This window comes from Podarcis bocagei (genome assembly GCF_964188305.1).
Source record: "Podarcis bocagei genome assembly, chromosome: 2".
NCBI classification, from domain to species: domain Eukaryota; kingdom Metazoa; phylum Chordata; class Lepidosauria; order Squamata; family Lacertidae; genus Podarcis; species Podarcis bocagei.
The window spans coordinates 115462732-115484498 of record NC_138126.1 but is presented as its reverse complement, the minus strand read 5'-3'; the positions used below and the strand labels follow the sequence as shown (position 1 = coordinate 115484498).

At 43.3% G+C, this 21767-nt stretch overlaps 1 long non-coding RNA gene across 3 annotated transcripts in view; it reads right to left on the bottom strand.

Annotated features, from left to right (window-relative positions):
• Window positions 1–21767, bottom strand: part of LOC308580232 — a 62903-nt gene that overhangs the window by 9340 nt on the left and 31796 nt on the right. Inside the window, exons 3-5 of one of the 3 annotated variants that reach the window (XR_014004725.1) lie at window positions 18188–18271; window positions 17037–17277; window positions 6836–6850 (exon numbers count right to left, since the gene is read on the bottom strand). This is a non-coding gene — a long non-coding RNA (uncharacterized lncRNA). Of the gene's footprint in view, window positions 1–6835; window positions 6851–15728; window positions 15788–17036; window positions 17278–18187; window positions 18272–21767 lie in introns of those variants that run through there. The other 2 variants (XR_014004726.1, XR_014004724.1) reach the window with 2 other exon arrangements.

Below are 21767 nucleotides of genomic sequence, written 5' to 3'. Positions count from 1 at the left end.
TGTATCTCTTCACAAAACCTCCCGCTCAATGCTTTCCATCCATTCACCTCTGAGCCACTGACAAAATTGGAGGCAAGTATCATTAGTGTTTAGACTATTTATGGTTTGTACTCTAGTCAATGTTTTCATTTACTATGCTCTAGAAATGATTAATTCAGCTGCATCTTGTGCGCTATTCATATGCACAGTAATTACAGTGTATGTGGAAATTAAAAAGAATGCCACATACTCAGTTATCAGATTAAAACATTTTTATTGCCAAATTATCTTTGTTTTCCTTTTCAAAAACAGATTTGAAATGCCACCATGAAATTAGTAAATGATTCACGAGAGAGGGATTATGCTTAAATTTCTTTTTTAAAAAATGCAAAATGACCTTTTTCATTCATTTTTGTTCATTTGTAGGGGGTATCAGTTTGTGTGCCTATAGACGTTCAAACAGCTGTCTTAATTCTGAATGGTTATTATATTATGGTCTCTCTATAGCCATGATCTGAGCCAATCGTGATCAACAAGAGAACCGCATTGAAATTGCTTGCCAAGATAACAAAATGATTTTGGTATTCAGGGCTCAGAATAAAATGTCAGGTCTTAACTGCGAACGTGATCAAATTATTCTGTTAACATACAGTATCCCCCCCCCAGTATATTTTACCACTTAAAGGAACATGTTTAATATATCCCCGCTCTCTTTTACACATATGTTTTTGATGAAATGAACACATGAAAAATGTGTTTGCATTAATCATCTCCGATAGTTATAAAAACCCCTAACCTCGTCAATTTCACACAAAGTTATAGTTTAAAACAATGCAAACATATAATGTTCAGTATTGACTCCAATAAAAAGGTAAAGGTAAAAGACCTCTGGCCATTAAGTCCAGTTGTGAATGACTCTGGGGTTGCAGCGCTCATCTTGCTTTACTGGCCGAGGGAGCCGACGTTTGTCCGCAGACAGTTTTTCTGTGTTATGTGGCCAGCATAACTAAGCCGCTTCTGGCAAAACCAGAGCAGCTTACAGAAACGCTGTTTACCTTCCCACCGGATTACCTCACCCCGTCGCAGGGATTCGAATCGCCCAGGGGGCATGGCACCACCCGCGAGGGGCGTGGCGGTTTACCTCACCCCAGGTCTCCAGGTACAGCTAGGAATAGCCCTTGTCTGAAATCCTAGAGAGAGGCTGCCAATCAGTGTAGACAGTACTGCTCTAGATAGACCAATGGTCTGACTCTGTATAAGGCAGCTTCCTCTCCCATTCACAACTCAGTGTTTCATAATTATGTTTGACTGGATAGTCCAGCAATGATAATTATAATAATTGTGAGCTGATAAATTACTTTCACTTATTTAGATGACTATATTGGAGTCAATATATGTCTATATATATATATATATATATATATATATATATATATATATATATATGGAGTCAATGGGACGCGGGTGGTGCTGTGCTCTGAACCACTGAGCCTAGGGCTTGCCGATCAGAAGGTTGACGATTCAAATCCCTGCGACGGGGTGAGGTAAACTGGTGGGAAGTGGTGGGACAGGGTGAGGTGAGATTAAAGGTCCAGAAAGTACAAAACCTTAGCTGCTGCTACACACACACACACAGACACACACACTTGCTGAATCCAGTGGCAACCTGAGTCTCCCCCTCCCCACTTGATGGAAGATGGCATGATTCCTTAAGGGCAAAATAGATTGTAGGGAAGACCTCTGAAGCCCTTTGTCTTCAGGCAGCCCATCATTCTTTCTGCAAATCCATCAACTACGCCATTAACTGCAGCATATGAATGGGAGCCAGAAAATTGCAGCCAAATGGCTATATCAAGAGCAGACTCCCACCTCCCCGTTCCCCATTCATTCTGCAGAATGCAATTTTGCTTTCCAGAGTTATGCTTTCATTACAGATTATTTCCTACAAGGACCAGGTACTGCTACACACCTGGCCAGCCTAAAGTACAAAAGACAGAACCAAGTGTTACGGCTTTACAGCAACATTTGCCAACTTAGTGCCCTCCAATTGTTTTGGACCACAGCTTCCATGATCAGCCCCAGCTTGGGAATCTGCTCTATGGAAGCAAAAATGTTTCCCTTCAGCTTGACTTATATTAGGTAGGAATTTTTCGCGTGCCATAACAGAAGGGAACATATTATTGACTAATGTAGCTCTCTGACATTGAGCCCAGACTCCATTTCAGATAGGATTCCCCCCGCTCCCTCTGTATATTGGCTGAAGAGAGTGCTTCTTACTGTGCCTTTGAAGAATTCCTTGACATTGAGCAACAATGTCAATTCAGTCCCTGCAAATGTGGAACTGGTCAGCAGCGCTTATAGATCTGGTGGCATAGCTTCTGGGCAGGTTTCTGTCCTGGTGCTTTGTCTTGTGCAAGTTAAATAAAGAGGATCAAGAGGAACTCACTTGCACTTTATAGCAGCTTAACAGTCTTTCCAAAGCTGCCATTTTCCTAATCAGCTCTGTACGTTTTGTATTTTGCTGGCTTCAGAGGCACGAGAAAAATCTGTGCACCAATACAGTTTTTCCTTGACACCCACCCCCAGAGCAGGTCTGCACCTGAGTTTAGTAGATGTGGCTTTTTGTTAGTGTGCTGTGAAATATTACTGTGGCTTGCATGTCAAAACATGGCTCATCCATGGCATTCTCTGCATTAGGAGGAACATCACTTAGAGGTCAAGGTGGAGTTGCAGCAACAATTTGTCACAGCTCACATGGATTCTTGGCATTCTGAACTCCACTCTGACTTCATCCACCCTTGATATGCACCACTTTAGCGCTTTGCAAATCTGAAACATTGACATTTCAAATCTAAAACTGAAATAATGAAGATACTGAAAGCGGATTTCCCCCCCCCTTGCATCTAATCAATGTTTTCCTGGCAGCTGTACAGTTTCCAGAATCTATCTGAGCTCAGATCTGATTGGGAGTCAGAATTCAAATTACTTCCATGCTTGCACATGAGTCACATTTATTTGGTGTCCAGTCGGTGGCATAGCAAGGGGGGCACAGGGGCAGTTAGGGGCGAAACATTTCAACAGCTGGTGCCATCTCAACAAAACTTTGTGCTTCTGTTGCTGGGCTCCATTGAAAACGGCTTCTCCGTGCAAACCCAGGAAGTGACCTCTCCAGACCACATAATGACTCTTCTTTTCCTATCTCTGCAGCTGCAGATGAATGCATATGCATACTCCACCCATTTCCCTCCCTCTAACCCCACTCCATGCAGCCCCGGGAACTGGCAACACATGCTATGCCACTGTGTCCAGTGCTGTTTCGATAAAATCTGCCAGAGAATCCATATACAACATGCTCCCATGTGCACTGTAGTGCCACAAAGCTGTGGCCTGTGCCAAATAGCTAACCTTGTTCTCTTTAGGTACTATCACTACTACTTACCCGTTATTTTTATTCTCTCTGAGTTTGGAGTTGGTGGTGTTGGACCTCTGGAGTGCTATTTTTGCTTCGAGGAGAGGGAGTGCATATAACAAAGAATTCCTTCATTCAGCCCTACACTTTCCGCACTTTTATTTTCCCAAAAGGAGAGCAATATCTTTATGAGCAAAACAACATCTTTACGAGTCTCCTGCAAATAAGCACTAAAAAATGTGAAAAGAAAGAGCTAAAAACTCTTATCTTTGTGAGATAATTCAGGGTCAGCATAGTACCAGATCTTCCCAATGTATATCCAGCAACTGATTAGTTGTGCATGACCCTCTTCCGCTGCCGAGACTCAACGTTCTTCCAGATTTCATGTTATCTAATTGATTCTGTCCTGGAAATTTCATGCTATATAATTCTTTCCCAACTTGAATTAAATCAAGCTTCCACTTGGTTAATGCAACGCCGATGAATGTATTGGACAACGAAACATCTTGTGTTGGCACAGTGTACCTTGTCAATTTGACACGTTAACAAAATGTACCGCAGCCACCGGAAATGAGTAGTCAACACTTCAACGTCCTCAAACACAACAGGAGAACATTCTCAACACTCCATTCAAGCATCTAGAATATTCCGTTTCGATGAGTTTTTCAAAACTTGCTGGGGGCCTTAAACTCCCCTGTCGCACTGACTGAAGTGGCTTTCTTTCAACATGCTAACTTACTCCTCATAGACAAGCTAACTGAGCATTTCTTGAAGGCAAACACACACACAAAACCAAAATATATGTTGCCTATCAAAGTGGAGGTGGGAAACATATTTCAAATATCGCTGCCAGAGAGACCAATAACTGAGTGACTAGTAAATTCCAGATCAGCCATTACGCATGCCACTATAACACGAGAGTGTCTCGGTCAGCTAAATCTATTGAGCATCAATTGTAGAGAAACAACAATCATCTGGGGAAATTTGACTTGTGGCACTGCATCCTAAGGAGTGCAACGACTCAAAAATAGGAATTTCCCCTTGCATTGTGGAATGTCCTTTCCTCTGCCATAAATAAAATGTACTATTCAGTTTGCACATTTGGACCACTCCCAGCACCTTCTTGTACCAACCCTATTATTACTGAATTCCTCTTTTATAATACTGTTTTGCTGTTTTTTATGTCGTATTTCTGTTTTTATGCTTTTTAAAAATGTTGTATTTTGCACAATGTTTAGAGATTAATGGAATAATAATAATAATAATAATAATAATAATAATAATAATAATAATAATTTATTTATACCCCGCCCATCTGGCTGGGTTTCCCCAGCCACTCTGGGCAGCTTCCAACGAAACACTAAAATACAATAACCTATTAAACATTAAAAGCTTCCCTAAACAGGGCTGCCTTTAGAAGTCTTCTAAAAGTTTGGTAGTTATTTTTCTCTTTGACATCTGGTGGGAGGGCGTTCCACAGGGCAGGTGCCACTACCGAGAAGGCCCTGTAACTTGGCTTCTCGCAGCGAGGGAACCACCAGAAGGCCCTCGGCGCTGGACCTCAGTGTCCGGGCAGAACGATGGATTAAGTGGTTTGGAGAGGTGTTGAATGAATGAAAAACAGAAAAAAATCTGACGCTTTGTATCAATCTCTCTCAAATGTTTTGAACTTGTACCCACCATTACTTTTGGGGGGGATCCCTCAACCCAGCAATATCCATAATCACACTGGTGGAATGCAGAGATCTTCAGATAACTGGGAAGGGCTGTAGCTCAGTGGTAATACTTAAGCTTTTCTATGCAGAATATCCTAGTTTCATGTCTGGCACATTCAGTTTAAAAAAGAATTAGGTGGCACAGGGGATAGGAACAACCTCTGCCTGAAAATCTGACATTTTAGCAAAAAGAATGGCACAAGGGAGGAAAGTACCGGTATGTGGAGAGAGATAAATACACTGCATGCATGTGCCAATCTGCTGCTTTAGTTTGCAGTCTCTGCAGTGGCATTTTGTAAAAGAAGACAAAAAAATGGGACAAACTATATGTACATCAATCTTAAGTGTTCCTTGATCCTGAGAATAGTCTCCTGAAGTTGGATCCCCTTCCTGAGAATCTCGTCCTACCCTATTCAAACTGGAAATGAGTGATAATGGAATGACTCGATATCAGCACTGGATAACTCAGTTGGTTAGAGCATGGTGCTGATAGCAACAAGGTTGCGGGTTTGATCCCTGTATGGGGACAGTTGCATACGTTGCACTAGATCAGGCTTCCTCAACCTCGGCCTTCCAGATATTTTTGGCCTACAACTCCCATGATCCCTAGCTAGCAGGACCAGTGGTCAGAGATGATGGGAATTGTAGTCTCAAAACACCTGGAGGGCCGAGGTTGAGGAAGCCTGCACTAGATGATGCTCAGGGTTCTTTCCAACTCTTTGATTCTATGGCCCATCAAGGGAGTGGATACTTTTTGCATTCAAAGGGCTTCTCTATCTGGCATCTCTGTTTGAGGATCTCAGGTAACAGGATATCCACTGGAGACCTCTGAAAGAGTCTGTGAGTCAGAGCATATGAATACAGTGGTACCTCGGGTTACAGACACTTCAGATTACAGACACTTCAGGTTACAGACTCCGCTAACCCAGAAATAGTACCTCAGGTTAAGAACTTTGCTTCAGGATGAGAACAGAAATCATTTGGCGGCAGCGCAGTGGCAGTGGGAGGCCCCGTTAGCTAGAGTGGTACCTCAGGTTAGGAACAGTTTCAGGTTAAGAACGGACCTCCAGAACGAATTAAGTTCTTAACCTGAGGTACCACTGTATAGTGGATGTGCCATCTCACTGTAAAATGTTTCCATAAGTTTATGAGTTGCCATCAATTTGAGTTGAATTAATTTTAATGAAATGATTTTAGAATGTTGTATTATTTTATTGTTGTTAGCCGCCCTGAGCCCGGCTTCGGCTGGGGAGGGCGAGATATAAATTATTATTATTATTATTATTATTATTATTATTATTATTATTATTATTAAAAGGCTGCTTGAGTTCCTTGGTCTAGCATTTTCTTCTTTAAAAGAAATCTTTTCAAAGTTCATCTGTCTATATCTATCTGTCTGTCTCTCTGTCTGTCTATCATCTATTGGGATGTGGGTGGCACTGTGGTCTAAACCAGGGGTCCAGGGGTCCTTTACCTTTACCTTTTTTATCTATCATCTATCTATCTAATCATCTAACCTATGCAAGGAGGAATAAAAACAGGTGTTCATGGCCCCCTTTCTTCCAAACCGGCAGGCTTCTCAGGAGATATGAGTCTTTTCAACAATTTAGACAGAGATTGAGTTCTTTCCATGTAAAGATCAGGCATCAATCCTGCCTGTAGAGCTCCCACATTTTCTCCTGACTCCTGCCCAAGATTTCAATTCACTTCAAACACTGGGAGTAAATCTCACTGTGGCAAGAATATCCTGAGGGGACAGAGAAATTCAAAGTTGCTTTAGGGTTTCTTGTTCCACATTTACAACGGAATCATTTTGTTGAGTAAGTCATGGATATCAAGCTTAATTCTTAAAAAGAACCAGGTTCCCTTTGTGGAATCGCCTTTCACTTTCAACTGGCGGGTATGAGAAAAATTGCTGTAAGACTAAAACCTCTATTAAGTTAAAGATACCTAAAGATCAAGGTAAGAAAGTCCAAGGCAAAACCTCACCTGAGCAGAACCTGTGTGGTTGTCTAGGAAAGTGGTTTCAAGCACTCTGATAGATAGATAAAAGGTAAAGGTAAAGCGACCCCTGACCATTAGGTCCAGTCGTGACCGACTCTGGGGTTGCGGCGCTCATCTCATTGTATTGGCCAAGGGAGCCAGTTTACAGCTTCCGGGTCATGTGGCCAGCATGACTAAGCTGCTTCTAGCGAACCAGAGCAGAGCACAGAAACGCCGTTTACCTTCCCATCAGAGCGGTACCTATTTATTTACTTGCACTTTTAGGTGCTTTCGAACTGCTAGGTTGGCAGGGGCAGGGACCAAGCAACAGGAGCTCACCCCATCGCAGGGATTCGAACCGCCGACCTTCTGATCAGCAAGTCCTAGGCTCTGTGGTTTAACCCACAGCACCACCCGCGTCCCATAGATGGATAGATAGATAGATAGATAGATAGATAGATGATAGATAGATTCAAATAAATAACCAAATCCAGAACAAATGGGCAGCTGATGATTGGTGTGGGGTGTGGGGTGTGTGTGTGTATGATATGCAATGTTCAGACTATTTATATTAAAAAGAATTTTACTTTCATAAACATTTGACTGAGATGAATATATTTATAATCTCATGCCTATTCACTTAATCCCTTATAGAAAGTTCCTGCACTATATTTCTCCCTATTATTGTTTAGGAATCCTCCTCTCTCTGTTTCACTTCAGACAGATCACACTGGCACACACTGTCCTCAGTATGGTTTGTGTTTTAATGAAAACCTGCCCTATCCAGACTTCCCAAACCAGTGCATGCACCCAAAAACAGCTGCTTTTTTTAAAATTGTCCATCTTCAGAATTTTTGATGTGGATCTCCAGCCACAAAATGTGCACAAGGTGTAATTTAGGGGAAAATGCATATAAGAATATATCTAATGGTGTCAAAATGCAATATGTTGGGGGGGAAACAGCTTGCAAAATTTTTTGCAAAAAATTGCATGCAGAAATGTGTACCATTTGCAGAGCTGTACATTAAAATGAGTCTGCATTTCCATGCAAACTTTTAAAAGAAAAATTGACAATTGGATGAGGAACTAGGGCAAAGCGAAGATTGGGGTAAAATGAGAAATGGAGAGAAACTGAAATGGATAGCTTCACTCATCCATAATCTGAATGAGCTCCTGATGGTCCATTCACACATGCAAACCATTTAGGGAGTGCAGTGCCCATTTCTTCAGAACTACAGAATTGTGACTCTGGTCTTCCTCCACCTGATGGAATTGCTTGTGTTCATTGTGACACAAAGTTCACCTCCCTCCCCACCAAACTTAAATGATTGTGAATTAGTGTGTGATGCCTAAGTGCTAAAGTAAAGAAGATGCCAGAAAGTCCCTGAAATTAAGGGACAAATAACTTCTCTAGACTGTGCTCAGTAGTAAACTGAAAGTAAGTACCCAAAGCGGAGATGGAAAGAATTTAAAGTCCCTACCAGAGAAGTATGGCAAATTAAGTTGATTGACTATGCTGAAATGGCAAAAATGACCGGAAAGCTCAGAAACTAGGATGACCAAAACTTTAATAAGGAATGGGGGGGGGGATTATAATTTATGTAGAAGACCACTGTAAGCAGTTGAAAACACTAGCAGGGCAGCAATATCACTTCTAATAAGAACTATGGACATAATGGAGTTACCAAAAAACCCTTGGACTATTGAAATAAGATGCAGTAGAAAAAGGGTAACAATAGAACCCATGGAGGGGAAGGAGGAATCTTTGAACTGTGGATTTGTTGTGGTATGATTATATTTATAAATCTGTAAAACCAAATAAAAATTATTTTGAAAAAGAAAGAAAAAGTAAGTAAGTACCCAAAGTAGGCCCTTTCCCCTGAATTGTAAACAGGGCAGAGATTGCCAAGTCTTCTCACAATCACTTCCTTTTGGCTTTATTTGCTCAAAGTATCTACAGTAAATTCTGCCCTCTTCATTTTCCATTAGAAAGATTAATAATAGGGAGCTTAGCAACAATGGCTATATTGCCATCACATGACAGAGTCTTGGCAGCAGTTAAGGTCAATCTGCAATAAGCGTAGATTGAACGTCGTTAACTTTCTGACACATTTGCCTCTGGAGCTGAGTGCTAGATGGCTTGCCAAAGGTCTTCTCCCCCAAATAAAAAAAGAAATGTCTAATAGAGATATTGCACAAAACTGGATAAGAGGCCACAAGATCAGGACTTTGGATTGCATACTTTTCACGGGTGAAAAGTAAACCTCAAATCATCTTCATACATACAGTAAAACCCCTGCGAACGTCCGCCTCCTCTAGCGTTCATCACGGCAAACGTCCGCGGCAAACCCGGAAGTACCGGAGTGGATTACTTCCGGGTTTGCCGCTCACGCATGCGCAGAAGTGCTAAATTGCGCTTTGCACATGTGCAGAAGCGCAAAACCACTCTGCGCACCTGCACAGAAGCGACACTTTGTCCTGTGTCGTTTTCAGGTTGAGGCGGGGCCTCCGGAATGGATCCCCGCCTTAAAACCCGAGGTTCCACTGTACTGTGATTTTTCAGTATCAACTAAAGCTGCAGACCTTTGGTCTTATTCCCAGAGAGTTGAAGGTGGACCCCAAAGGCCCTTGGTTTAATCCAGTAGAGCTCTTTTTAGGTTCTAAAAATGAAAATAATAATAATAATAATAATAATAATAATAATACATTTTATTTATATCCCGCCCTCCCCAGCCGAAGCCGGGCTCAGGGCGGCTAACAACAATCAAATAATCAAACAATCAAACATATGGAACTGTCATGGGCTCAGGGGCTGAGCCACAGGGGAAGGAGGAGATGGAGAGCGAAGGGGAACAATCTGAGGGGAGTTCAGGAGGGTATGCCAGTGATCAGAGAGATTCCATGAGTCTATCCAGCGAATCAGAGGATTCCCAGAAGGGGGCCCCCAGAGGCAGGGCAAGGGGGGCCAGTGGGGAGTCTCCAAACGGCAGCTGGAAATCAGGGGTAGCTTCCCCACCAGAGCGTAGCGGGGGGGGAGAATCCCAAGGGTTAAAACAAGAGCCTCCTGCAGGAGGAGAGAGTGAGGCTGGACTGACCACGCCTCCGTCAGAGAGTGGAGGGGCGGAGGGAAGAGCAGGTCCGGCCAGCCTCCCTGAAGGAGAAAGCAGTGAGGGGAGCAGTGTAGCCGTTAGGAGGAAAGTAGGCGGCTGGGCGCGCGCGCCAAGTTCAAATGTGGAGGCGCGCGGGCCAGCAGAAAACCCGGATTGGGAGCCAGGTCCTAAAGCCCGCCGGAAGGGTGGGGAGGAGTCAGAAGAATCCACCTCCGAAGAGAGTAGGAAAGAGGTAACCCCAGAGGGCAGGAGGACCCGGAGGAGAAAGGAGCAAAAGGAGGAGAGGAAAAGGTGGAGCAAAGCTCGGGTCTTGAACTGGTGTAGGGGCGGGGAGGAGATTGGAATAGCTCAGCTGGTAAAACACGAGACTCTTAATCTCAAGTTCATGGGTTCAAGCCCCGTGTTGAGCAAAAGATTCCTGCATGGCAGGGGGTTGGGCTAGATGACCTCTGTGGTTCCTTCCAACTCTGCAATTCTATGACTCAATTCTAATAGGCACATTGAGTCAGACGGAGCTTCGCCGGTCTAAGGACTCAGACGTAGCGCTGCGCGCCACGGATGTCAAACCAACAATGAACCACAATAAAGACTTTTGTTTATAAAGAGCAACTGGCGTTGGTCCTCTGTGAGCTAGGACCTGAGGCAGTGCTGACAGGAACTACCCTATTTTTTGCTCCATAAGACGCACGTGACCATAAGATGCACCTAGTTTTTAGAAGAGGAAAACAAGAAAAAAATATTCTGAATGAAACAGTAGATGTATGATTTTTGTGGTTCATGCTGTGGTCGCCTCCAGAAACCAAACCAATTTGGTACTGCCTTAAGGCTTGCCTTGGGCTGACAGAATTATAATTAGCAGAAGTCTCTAATAACAAATGACTGAAGTTCTTCCTCCTGTTGCCTGTCGTGTTACTATGGCCACTGAAAACACACAAAAACCAGCACATATTTTTCATTAAACACTTGTACGGAAGATTGTGCCACTGGCATAATAACTCGAGGGTGTTCCTGACATAACATGGCAGAGTTGTTTAATATGGTGCTTCAAATTACAGATCAGGTGTGTGTAACACAAAACTTGACATTATTCAATTCACTTTCAGCATAATAATTTCTTACCTTTTGACATCCCATCCTTACATCCATGATATTCCTGTTGTATTCCTTTATCTTTTACCATAAGGGCCATTTATTTTCTATTGTATTATAACATATTACAATCATTTATTTATTCTCCTTCTCTTCCGTGTTATTGACTATAATTTTTTTGTCAAATAGTCTGAAGAGAACCTCCACTCTTCGACAAAGTTTCCCTTTTTTATCTCTTCTTTTTGTTGTCGACTTCACCATCTCTGCATAGTCCATTAATTTAAAATCCATTCTTCCTTGGCTGGGACTTCTTTTTTCCACTTGTGTGCATATAGCATTCTGGCTGTGCTAGTAGCATACAGAAACAACTTAACCATCTCTTTTTACCATCTATATCTCATTTTCATACAATGTTCCTTTATTGCATAACAAGCTGTACATGTAATATCTATTTTCCACAACTAAAAATACATATTTATAAAAACAATAATAATTATAGCTTTCCACTGTAAGCTTGATGATACAATGATATTATTTACCCAGTAATCTTTAAAAAAAATAATAATTTTTATTTGATTTTGCAAGCATAAAGTTATAATAATACCAAGTACATATCCATATTTGAGATTTCTCTGAATCTCCAGACTTCCCACCATCCCCTCCAAGGGTCTTATTGTTAACATTTTCAACTGCATATTATTTCATGAGCCATATTCTGTATCTCTCCATATTGTCCATAGTGATTGTTACATCACAAGTGCTATTAAAATCCTGCTAATGTTTTCATCTGCTTACAATGGTCTCCTAAATAAATTATCCCCCCCCCATTCTTTCTTGAAGCTTTTGCCTTCTTGGTTCCTGAGTTTTCCAGTCAGTTTTGCCATCTCGGCATAGTCCATCAGCTTGGTTTGCCATTCCTCTCTGCTAGAGACTTTGTCTTATTTCCATCTCTAGGCTAGTAGCATCTTTGTGGCTATTTTCTGCTCCTTTGGGATGTTGGTACCTACAATTCCTAATAAGAAAGCTTCTGGTGTGTGTGTGTGTGTGTGTGTGTGTGTGTGTGTTACCCAGTAATCTTACTGTTTCCCCATCCTAATCTAGGGGCTGATTTATGGAACATCTTCCTTCCATGCAGATGGTCCCAGTTTTAATCCCTGGAGAGCTTCTGTCTCTCAGTGGAGCAATGGTCTGACTCAGTACAAAGCAGTTTTTTATGTTTTGCTTCCCACCTTAGATTCAATTCCAGGTCCAGTTTCTTCATTACAGCCTTGCAAAATCCCAGTAACCTTTCAGATTTCTTTGTCAAACTTTTGTTTACAACAAAGCTTGCAGAAGATTTGAGAAGAATGTGGAAACTGTCCATGCTCGGATCATTTCTTATGAAGCTGAGCACCATTGTCTCGTTCTTCCTTCAAATTCCTGTCTGTTTGTCATACCCACCTTTTTGTCTGTGTTTCCCGTAAGCACGATACTTTACAGACAGCATGTTCACCCTATGGCAAAACAGCAGTATGTCATGCAATGCTCTTCGGGCAGTGCTTTTCATCAGTTTTCTTGTTTCTGACAAATATGGTTTTAATCTGCTAGGTTGCTTTTCAATTGCTTCCTGCTGAGAATGCGTCTGACGGCAGGGATTTGCAAGCGGTGGTCTAGAATGCATTCCCCTTCTGGGACTGTTAAGGTGGGGTTTGCCTAGGGTTACCAGACGTCCCCGGTTCCCGGGGACAGTCCCCGGATTTGCAAATCTGTTCCCAGACAAATTCCGTCCCCGGAATGTCCCCAGATTTGCAGATCTGTTCCCAGAAAATGTGGCAGCAGCAGCCTCAGCAGCCCGGAGCCAGCGTGATAGCACAGTTTCCTCTGGCTGGCTTCAGGAGCTGCCCGCTGCTATGGCGACTGCCATTTTACCTCTCTGGAAGCCCCCATATGATGTGTCTTGTGTGCAACCCATCATATGGGGACTTCTGGAGAGGAAAAATGGCAAGCACCACGGCCGTGAGCAGTGAGCAGTTCCTGAAGCGAGCCAGAGCCAACTGCGCTACCAGGCTGTCTCCGGGCTGCTGACTGCCACTGCTGAAGGGGAACCAGGGGTGTCCATCGGTACAGATCTCCTGCTCCCTGCCCCCTTTGTTTTGACTGATCGGGGGGAGGCTCAGGAGTTGTGGGTGGTGTGCCATTGCCCACATTTTTAAAAAAAACTCTGTGCATTTATGTTTCACAGAGTGTGAAAGAAGGGCTATGCACCTTGCCTGGCAGAGAGAAACTGCATGCCTTCCACCCCTCCTGGGCTATGAACACCCGTCCGTGACTCCCAAGCCTCCCCCGATCAGTCAAAACAAAGAGGAAAGGGGGCAGGAGATCGGGGGAGGCTCGGGAGTCATGGACAGTAAAAGTGAAAGTGAAGGCAAAGGCTCGGGCCAGGGCTAAGTCGAAGACCTGGGCCATGGCAAAGGGAAAGACAAAGGCGAATGCTTGGGCAAAGGCAAAGGCAAAGGCCAGGCCCAGGCGAAGATGAAGTCAAAGGCCTGGGCTATCGTGAACGCATAGGCAAAGGCCCAGGCCACAACAAAGGCCCAGATCAGGGCAAAGGCAAAAGTGAAGGCCTGGGTCAGGACAAAGGCAAAGGCCCAGGCCAGGGCGGAAGCAAAAGCGAAGGCCCGGGCCAAAGCAAAGGCAAAGGCCTGGGCCAGGGTGCATGCAACAGCAAAGACCCGGGCCAGAGAGAAGGCAAAGGCGACGGCCCAGGCCAAAGCGGAGGCAAAGGCAAAGGTGAAGGACCGGGTCACGGCAAAGGCAAAGGCAAAGGCCCACACCATGGCAAAGGCAAAGGGAAAGGACAATTTTTTACTAAAAAGACGACAATGTAAATTAATAATAGATGACGAAAACATCAAAGTATTCAAGGAGGTGCCAAAAAGATTATTGCAAAACAGACAGAACTGCAGACCATTAACAGACACACTGAACAGAAACTCAATAAGATTTCGATGGGAATTCCCGGAGGGAATTACATTTACCTACAAAGAAAAAAGGAGAACCTTAAGAATGATAGATGAAGCAGAAAAATTTCGGAGGAGGTACAAAAAAGAACTGGGAGAAACATCATCAGAAAGAGAGGAGAGCCTGTGTGGTGTAGTGGTTAAGAGCGGCAGACTCATAATCTGGTGAACCGGGTTCGTGTCTCCGCTCCTCCACATGCAGCTGCTGGGTGACCTTGGGCTAGCTACACTTCTCTGAAGTCTCTCAGCCCCACTCACCTCACAGAGCGTTTGTTGTGGGGAAGGAAAGGGAAAGGAGAATGTTAGCCGCTTTGAGACTCCTTCGGGTAGTGATAAAGCGGGATATCAAATCAAATCCAAAGAAGGAGTAGAAAAACCACAAGAAAACTAGTGAAGACAATAAAAGAAATTCACGAACACCATTGGAGTTAAGACATCACAGCATAATACATTGGATTGTTGTTTAGTTTGTTTGATTGTTGTTGTAACTCTAAAGATAACAGGGGGTTAGATAAATATAAATAAAGTGTAATGGATTTGAAGATGATCTCGTGAAATGTTAATGGGCTCAATAATAAATTAAAAAGAAACAAAACGTGTGTGTTTTTTTAAAAAGATTTGGGATATCATCTGCCTGCAAGAAACCCATGTAGCCAGAAAACATGAGAGAGTACTAACAAACAAGAGATTAGGTCAAGAATTTACCTCTTTAGATATAAAAAAGAAAAGAGGAATTGTTATTTATATAAATCCCAAATTAGAGACTAAACAGGTCTTTAAAGATGAAGAAGACAGAATACTAGGAGTAAAGATAACAAGAGGAAGGGAACAAATAGAAGTTGTGGGAATCTACGCACCAAATGGTAACAAAACAAAGTACTTTAAAGAAGTAGAGGAGAGATTATTAGATTACATGCAGGATGAGATCATCCTAATGGGCGAGCTAAACGGGGTTGCTTCAGTGGAGCTAGGGCAGAACAGAAAGAGTCAGGAAATCTAGGAAAGGGAGACTGCTGCAATCATTTTTCCAAATGGCAGAAAACTTAAATTTAAGGGATACATGGAGATATAATAATCCAAACAGGAATCAGTATACATATTTTTCAGTAGCTAAACAATCAGCTGGAAGAATTGATGGTATATGGATAACAAATAATTTAATAATTGCAAATAATTTTAAAACAAATAATTTAATAATTTAATAATTAAAATGCACAATAAAATTAAAATACACAACATAATTAAAATACACAAAGTAAAGATCCAGCCAAAAATATTAACAGATCATAATGCAATAGTTTTGGAATTAAGGAATAAAGGGAAGATAAACAAAAGGTGTAGACTGAACAATAATTTATTTAACAATGAAGAGATAGTAAACAAAGCACAAAAAGCACTAAAAGAATTTTTTTAAATAAAAAAATACAAGACACTGACATTAGAATTTAATGGGACACGAGAAAAATCTTTATAAGAGGATTTTATATACAGCAAACGTGAGATCTAAAAGAATACAAGAAGAAAAATTAGAACAAATAAGAAAAGAGATATCGCTAAATGAAAAATAATAGCTAAAGAACCAACAAATAAGGATGCAATACATAAGATGAAAGTATTACAAACCCAAATCTCATCAATATTAGAATATGCGATTGAAAATAATATAAAATGGATGAGACAAATATCAAGTGATTGGGTGGTGAGAAATGATATCTCTAGGACATGTGCTATGAATTATAAATGCTGTTGGTACTTCCATGCTCAAGCTGCCCTAAGGATAATTTTCCTTTTGGTCATTGAACTCATATTGCACTCCTTGCAAGAAATTAAAACTATTTGTTAACCCTGTGGATGGGAAAGGAACCTGTCCTCCGAGATTGTCCTGTATGCAATGCCAAACTTGTAGTTTATGCAATGTGATGCCCATGCAAATACCGTTACACAGGAAAAGCAGTTAAATGTTGGAATAGGTGAGCAAATGGACAAAATGTAGGAGCATTGCTAGTATAATGTGGTGAGTGGAAGAAAGAGAAAGAAAGAAAGAAAGAAAGAAAGAAAGAAAGAAAGAAAGAAAGAAAGAAAGAAAGAAAGAAATCCCACAGGGTAAGATTTCTGAGCTAGAATAAATGCATAGGCCTTCAGTCATGTACCCACATAACCTCAGAGTATGCCCTATTGAACCAGAATTCTTTTAGAGAATACAGTGCTGTAAGCTGGATTCATAGCAAATGAGCTAAACGTAACACCCTGTAGAAATGAGACAAGCTAGTCATCACGATTAAAGTCCATTAATTTCAATGGGAACCAAGATCAACTCACTGAACCCAATTGGGCTTAATGAATCCCTTCATTTCACTGCACTAGGATCTGTCTGCAACTATTTTCAACTGGTCTGTTTGACAGACTTAAAAGCTCAGTTGATGCAAGTCTTCAGTTTGAGTGCAAAAATTACATTTTTTAACTTGCCTACTTATCTTCAGCTCATACACACAGTGGGCTGTCCCCTTTTCTGACTTTCCTGAAAATTAGACTTATTTTGATGAATAGCTTTTCTAAGGTTTTTGGGTGACATTCAACTAAGTTTTACTTAGAGTAGAAAATGACTTCAGTTAGGTCCATTAACTTCAATGGGTCTACTCTTAAGTTAAACTTCATAGAATACAACCCTTTAGACTTCTGGTCTAATACTGGGGGGTGGGGGTCCACAAGAGTTTTTCTAAAGGACTCTAATCTGTAACTAGTTAATGATTACCTGTTGATAAACTGAGAGTGAACCTTTAATCATGTGATGAAGGCACTGAGTTGCAAATTCGCCATCTTGAAAGGGTGGTGGTTGTTAGTCTTCCTCCGAACATGACAAGCATGAGATAATGGCTCCCCAAAGCAGGCTCGAGAGACAGAGATCTCTGCTTATAGGTCTGATTGGATCATTTCATATTTTGTAAGATGCTGAGCCTGTGCTGGACAGCAGATGTACACTTGATGTTTTAGATCTGTTATGAAGAAAGCTCTGCTAGTAAAATTTGAATGAGGTTTCCACAGGCCTAGACAATGTTGAATTTCCAAAGGAGTCAGTTCTTATGCTTCCAGTAGCTTCAAACTGTGAGATATTTAATATCTGCAACACATACTCCCCTTATTAAAGACAGAGGTGGTAGGGCCAAATGATAGTGAAATGACTAAAACCACCTTGTAAGTCGCTGGCTAAGCTGAGATTTGACTTCTGTCCTTCACATTTTAAGCAGGTAACTATTATGCAACACCAGCCTTTTTGGAACAGGCAAAAGTTCTATTTTCATATATATGGGCTCTAGACCTATGCAGTGGCTGAACAAGAAGGAACAGTTGGCCCTATATTGATTTAGCATTCTCAAAGGAGTGATTTTTTAATGCAGGCCATATGGTGGCTACAGCTGTGTATAATCTGCCTTTGCTTTCTCAACCTTTGCTAGGATACATGCATTAGTGTATTGGCGTACCAGTTTTGAAGCTGGTAGAATGCCATTTTGTGTGAGAAACCTGGACATAAACTGCCAGGAAGACATTTCAAAGGATCAAGTGGGCATCCATAGCTCACATTTTCTGCAAGGGTTGTGGTTGTTGTTGTTGTTAAAAAACAAGGCTTTAAATTGAGGAGCTTTAGCCAATGCATCTGCAAATATAGGTCAAAAATAAAAATAAAAATGTTAAATCTAGCACTCTTGGGCATGAGAAGAATTAGCTTATGATCTAGGAAGAACTCCACACACCACCCCCCAAAGGAGATGAATCCTGTACTGAAAACCTGTGACAGGACGGAAAATAAGAGCGGGCAGAGTATTGAAGGATTAAAGACAAGCTGAACTAAATGCCACCCAAATGCCAACAACAAACAATTTCTAACATTCTCAAAGCAGAACTTACATGAGTGAGGCAGTGAAAGCAGAGCATATCCTTTCAAATCTTCACCAAAACAAGCACTGTGATCACATATTCTCCAACATTTCCCTGATGAAAATAGGGACGTCATATTACATGATGATGATGATGATGATGATGATGATGATGATGATGATGATGATTTTACTTTTCATACCCCACTCATCTGACTGGGTTGCCCCAACCACTCTGGGCAATTTCCAACATATATAAAAACACAATACAAACCATTAAACATAAAAAACCCCTTCTCTATACAGGAATGCCTTCAGATGGCTCCAGGATCAGATAACTCCATACCCTCCAACATTTCTTTGATGCAAATTGGGACGTCCTAAGGAAAAGCAGGACATTCCAGGATCAAATCAGAAACTGGGAAAGCTTCTGAAAATATGGGACTTTCTCTGGAAAATAGGGATATTTGGAGGGTCTATGATCGGAGAGTGTTTGGTGAGATTCTTGCCCTGGATTGGAAGCTACAGCTCTCAATAAGCAAATTCCAGCTCTCCCCCTTCTCCTGGCTTTACACGGTATTGTTTATATTTTTTTTCTATCAATCTGGAGGTGGGATGTCTGTCTTAGATTACATGTAAGGGGTTAACCCCCCCCCAGATAACCTTGGAGGGGCATCACCTGGGAGGAACTGTGCTTTGGTCCGAATACACCTTCCTGTATTTGGGATTTGGACAAAGCGCTCGAACAGCCCTAGTAAAAAAGTAAAGGTAAAGGACCCCTGGATGGTTAACTCCAGTCAAAGGTGACTATGGGGTGCGGCGCTCATCTCACTTTTCAAAGCAAGGGAGCCAGCGTTTGTCCACAGACAGCTTTCTGGGTCATGTGGCCAGCATGACTAAACCGCTTCTCAAGCAGTCAGTGGCAATTTAAATTTGTATTTCTTTTTTTCCTTTTTTCTCTTGCTGGGGGTGGGTGGGTGTAATGGATATTTGGTTGGGGATTAATTTTAGTGTAATTGTTCTGTTTTTGTTTTCTGTTGTTTTATTGGTTCTGTATAGTTTGTGTTTTGTTTTTAAGGGGTGGGATCAGGGCTGCCTGGGAGTGAGGCCCCAGCCAACACGATGGCTGGGACAAGTTCCACAGGGGGGGGAGCACTGGGACATCCGATCTCGGTGATCATGGGCAGGAGGCGGAGTTACGCTAAGACCAGACCATGTCATTACCGAGGAGGCAGGTTTAGTCGTTGTTTGAAGACTATCCCTGCCTCCGGGTCTGGCCTTGACCAGATGGATACTGGAATCAACAGGGGAAACCCACATAACCTGAAGGTGTTGCTGTGTAATGCCAGGTCAATAGTGAATAAAACCACTGCCATCCACGACCTGATTGTGGATGGAGGATTTGACCTGGCTTGTGTGACAGAGACCTGGTTGAATGAGACAGATGGGCCCGTCCTTGCTGCCGCTTGCCCACCAGGTTTCTCTTACGCACAGCAACCCAGGTCATGTGGGCGGGGAGGGGGGGTTGCAGTGATTTTTAGGAAGTCATTAGTCTGCACCAGGCGTCCTACTGGGAAGACCCAGTTTTCTGAGTGCATGTTCTGGAAGTTGGGCAATAGGGGCAGTACAGGATTCCTTTTGGTGTACCGACCTCCCCGCTGCACCAAGGATTCCCTGTCCGAGCTGCTTCAGGTCGTGGCGGATGTTCTCCTGGAGACACCTAGTTTGGTTGTCCTAGGGGATTTTAACATCCACGCCGACACGACCTTACAAGGGGCCGCTCGGGACTTCGTGGAAAGCATGGCCTCCATGGGGCTGTCCCTGAATAAGTTGGGCCCAACTCATAGTCATGGACATGCCTTAGACCTGGTATTCACCTCTAGCGACGTGGGTGATCTGACACTAAGTAAAAATGAAACCAAAGAAGTGCCATGGTCAGATCACTTCCTGGTGCAACTGGACTTCTCCGCGACCCTTCCCCTCTGCAGGGAGGTGGGACCAATTCGGATGGTCCGCCCCCGCCACTTAATGGATCCAAATGGTTTCCAGAGAGTGGTAGGGGATGCTTTATCCCGTGTTGATGGCCTTTCAGCTGATTCCCTGGTGGCCCGCTGGAATGCGGAGTTAACCAGGGCTATCGACTGTCTGGCTCCGAAGCGCCCTCTCCGATTGCATGGAGCCCGGACAGCCCCGTGGTTTTCTTCAGAGCTGAGGGCGATGAAACAATCGCTGAGACGGCTAGAGCGTCGGTGGCAGAAAACTCACTCCGAATCTGACCGGACACAGGTTAGAGCTCAACGTCGAGCCTACCAAGTGGCGATAGCGACGGCAAAGAAGACTTTCTTCGCCGCCTCTATTGCATCTGCAGAAAATAGTAGCAGGAGACTCTTTCAGGTGGTCCGCAATTTAACGGAACCACCTTTACCATCGGGGCCTTGTAAAGACCCCAAGATCTCCTGCAACGATTTTGCAAAGTTTTTTGCAGATAAAATCACTCATATTCGGAAGGAGCTAGACACCACCGTGGGAGCAGGGCTGGGGCGGGAGAGTGCTAGAGCCCTGTCTGGTCAAGTTGCATGGAATCAATTTCAATCCGTTACCCCCGAGGATGTGGACAGGCTGCTTGGACGAGTGAAACCAACCACCTGTCTCCTTGATCCTTGCCCATCCTGGCTTATAAAAGCTAGCCGGGAAGGGCTGGGCGATGGGCTCTGCGGGGTGGTGAATGCTTCCCTCTGTGAGGGAACATTCCCAGATCCGCTGAAAGAGGCGGTCATTAAACCGCTTCTTAAAAAACCATCTTTAGACCCGGCCAGTATGGCCAACTATCGCCCAGTTTCAAATCTTCCATTCTTGGGCAAGGTGATTGAGCGTGTGGTTGCTGAACAACTCCAGGCACGCCTGGAGGATGCGGACCATTTGGATCCCTTCCAATCAGGGTTCAGGCCTCATCATGGGACTGAAACTGCCTTGGTCGCACTGGTTGATGATCTCCGGCGAGCTAGGGACAAAGGTGAGAGTTGTTTCCTAGTTCTGCTGGATCTCTCAGCGGCCTTTGATACAATCGACCATAACATCCTTCTGGACCGTCTAGAGGGGTTGGGAGCTGGGGGCACTGTTATACAGTGGTTTCGCTCCTTTCTCCTGGGCCGTGTTCAGAAAGTGGTGGTGGGGGATGAGTGTTCAGACCCTTGGGCCCTCACTTGTGGGGTGCCTCAGGGTTCCGTCCTCTCCCCCATGCTTTTTAACATCTATATGAAGCCGCTGGGAGAGATCATCAGGGGGTTTGGACTGGGTGTCCATCAATATGCAGATGATACCCAGCTCTACCTTTCTTTCAAATCAGAACCAGTGAAGGCGGTGAAGGTCCTGTGTGAGTGCCTGGAGGCGGTTGGAGGATGGATGGCGGCTAATGGATTGAAGTTGAATCCTGACAAGACAGAAGTACTGTTTTTGGGGGACAGGGGGCGGGCTGGTGTGGAGAACTCCCTGGTCCTGAATGGGGTAACTGTGCCCCTGAAGGACCAGGTGCGTAGCCTGGGAGTCATTTTGGACTCACAGCTGTCCATGGAGGCGCAGGTCAATTCTGTATCCAAGGCAGCTGTCTACCA